Source organism: Anopheles gambiae, chromosome 2, assembly GCF_943734735.2.
Source record: "Anopheles gambiae chromosome 2, idAnoGambNW_F1_1, whole genome shotgun sequence".
Classification (NCBI taxonomy): Eukaryota; Metazoa; Arthropoda; class Insecta; order Diptera; family Culicidae; genus Anopheles; species Anopheles gambiae.
The window spans coordinates 37,929,960-37,933,512 of NC_064601.1; positions in this window are offsets into that span (position 1 = coordinate 37,929,960).

Here is a 3,553-nt window from a genome sequence, read left to right on the forward strand (position 1 = left end):
CGGTGTTGAATACTGCCAATAAAATATTCTCCCTGATCCTTCAGGATCGCCTTGTCCCGCACGTCGAAGAGATAGTAGGAAACTATCAAAGAGGATTCCGAAACGGAAAATCAACCACTGATCAGATCTTCACCATGCGGCAGATCTTGGAGAAGATGGCTGAATACAGAAACGACACATACCATCTCTTCATAGACTTCAAAGCCGCATACGATAGCATAGCCAGGGTAAAACTGTACGACGCTATGAGCTCATTTGGAATCCCGGCCAAACTGATAAGGCTAGTTAGTATGACTATGACCAACGTCACATGCCCGGTGAGGGTGGATGGAAAACTCTCAGGACCTTTTGCTACCACCAAGGGTCTGCGCCAGGGGGACGGGCTTGCCTGTCTCCTATTCAACTTGGCGCTAGAGAGGGCCATCCGCGACTCGAGGGTGGAGACTACGGGAACCATCTTCTATAAGTCAACCCAGATCCTGGCATACGCTGATGATATAGACATCATTGGTCTGCGGCTCTCCTATGTAGCAGAAGCCTACCAAGGGATTGAGCAGCCGGCAGAGAACCTCGGATTGCAGATAAACGAGGCAAAGACCAAACTGATGGTGGCAACATCAGCGGACTCCGAATCTACGTAGGCGTGATGTACAGATAGGTGAACGCACTTTTGAAGTCGTCCCAGAATTCATCTATCTTGGGTCAAAGGTCAGCAACGACAACAGCATGGAAGCTGAGTTGCGCGCAAGGATGCTGGCTGCCAACCGGTCATTCTACAGCCTGAAAAAGCAGTTCACCTCAAAGAACTTGTCGCGACGGACGAAGCTGGGACTATATAGCTCCTAAATATTACCGGTACTCACATACACCTGTGAGATATGGGCACTGTCCAAATCTTACGAAACCCTCTTAGCCGCGTTCGAGAGGAAACTGCTCAGAAGGATACTTGGCCCCGTATGTGTGGAAGGACAATGGACGAGCCGCTATAATGACGAGCTATACGAGATGTACGGCGACCTCACTGTCGTACAGCGTATTAAGATCGCCAGGCTCCGGTGGGCTGGCCATGTTGTACGCATGGAAACGGACGACCCAGCCCGTAAAGTCTTTTTAGGCCGTCCACAAGGACAGAGGAGGCGTGGTAGGCCCACATTGAGGTGGCAAGATGGCGTGGAGGCGTCCGCCATTAAGGCCGGGATAACGGACTGGCAGACGAAGGCGCGAGACCGTGAGCGGTTTCGGACACTCCTGAGGCAGGCCAAGACCGCAAAGCGGTTGTAGCGCCGGATGATACTATCCTTACTATTCATACGAAAAGAGCTTCAAAAGTAAGTTCCATTGATATTATATACTGTTTTTGAGGCATCTTTGGTTACCACCACTATAGGAACACAATACGACGACTATACGAACCTTACAACCATTATAGGTACAACGAAGCAGTGACAAAAATATGTATTTTTTCGTAAAATTGATGTGTTTCGTGGTAAAAATGGTTGTGATTGCAAAGATATAATGTTATGTTTATGTACTTTTGCTTTATTCAAACACTTATAACGTACATAATAAATAAAACACACAATACACTTTACAATATACAAGTACGGTGGCCGCGCGCCAGCCGCACCGAGCGCCCCTGCCGAGAGCTCCTGCTCGTTCGGCCTTCGTACACCCTCTGCTCGGCGCTCGGCACACACTAAGCCTTGCACGCTTAGTGTGTGCGACAGTGTGCGTGTACACACTGTCGTCCCCCTGGACGTTGACCGGTGGCAGCGCAACTGCCACGGCAAGTCCAGGGGTCGGCACGCACGGACCAAAACATATAACATATTCGAATTGCTATGTGTTAAAATATTCATGAATTTTTCTTCCTTACTTTAAATACTTTACTTTACTTTAAACTATACTTTAAATCCATTAAAACACATTTGTACTACTACAAATTGCCCCACTATTGGGACATTTACCCTACATGTTTAGTTGCTCCTAGTGTTGATACGTTCTTTCGTACTCAGGAAGAGTTGGTACATTTTAATGACAAAGAAAAAAAAGCAATTTGATTTGAGCGTTAACTTTCACCTCCATCGTCGGATTGTTTCCAATCACCTAGATTTATAATGAAACTGCCCATTGAATAATTTTTTAAGATGGATAGGTATAATTTAAACTAAATCGCTACCTTATGGTCGGTAAGAAAGATACTCCATGCACTGTAATTTGGTTCCAGCAAGCGCTTCGTATTGCAGTCGAATAGTTCTTTTATCTCTCCCACTCTTCGCTGTTTTCCGTTGCCCTTCAACTATGCCAATAATTTGCAAATAATAATGAACGGTTTATTTGATTGTAACAATCCTCATCTTATCTAATGAAGCCTGAAAAGACTTAAACTAAACAAATCAACAAAGTTAAAGTAACACGATATACATGTTTTTGCATACTGTAATTTTCGCAATTTTGTTGCTAAAAATTGTACCTTCGTTAACATTAAAGCTAAAACACGGCCTGAATTGCGTCTAACCATCGCATAAAATTTACAAACAGCTTTCCGATACAGCATAGCCCATCAACGGAAAAACAAAACATCCTCCATCATATGTTGTGTTTCTTCCGAATCATACCGTCAAAACACAGCCGAAAAACAAAATCTGTTTCCATATGGATGATTCATTTTACACAGCGCCATATCGTTTTTTCGTTTTTGCTCATGCAAAATACGTTCCAAATGCTTTCTCGGCTAGGAGGATTTCGTCAAACCTCCCTTTCCATTGTTGTAGCATTTGCAGGATTGAATTCAATGCCGCATTCTTGCAGCTTGATTTCACCCACGTAGGATTTCCATTCCAGTGCTTAAATCATACCACTGAAATCATTCACAAAAGCATCCAGTGTGCGATAAAATCCATTCAAATTTATCGAATCGAACAATAAAATAGGATTCGATGAAAATGAATAAAAAAATACACAATGCAATCGCAGCGCTCCGCCCCCATTGATACGTGAAGCTCCCGAACGTGTAGCTGGATTGGCTAGCCCGGGGAAGCCAGCTCGTGGTTCAGGGCTGGTTGTCCTGCTGATCACAATCCGATGGTTACAAGGATTACGCAAACCACCAACCCAAATAAACAGGAAATGGCACATATCATCTCATCGCCAACGCCAGGATGCTCTCCCTCCCCTTCTATCGTACCCTCAAACGATGGAAATTGTTCGCACGGCCACAAAAACGCCCACCAACAGCATCACCAAAATGATCCCCGTTAATGAGATTACAACGCGTGACAAAAATGATACGAGGTCGTCTCATAAAAGCGAAACCCTTCGTTCGCGCTCGAACACAGGCACGATGGGTACGCTCACGTGAGCACAAGAACGCTATACCCCGGTGCTACACGACGCATGGGCTAAAGCGCAGCCACAAAGTCAGCACCAGTCAGTAGTAAAGCTCGGTGGTGCCAACGGTTGTTGGCTTCGTCCGTTATTTTTTATGTGATTTTAACGAGGCCACGGCAGCCTCCGCGGGTGTGACGAACGGGAAAGATTTACTTGCCCAGCC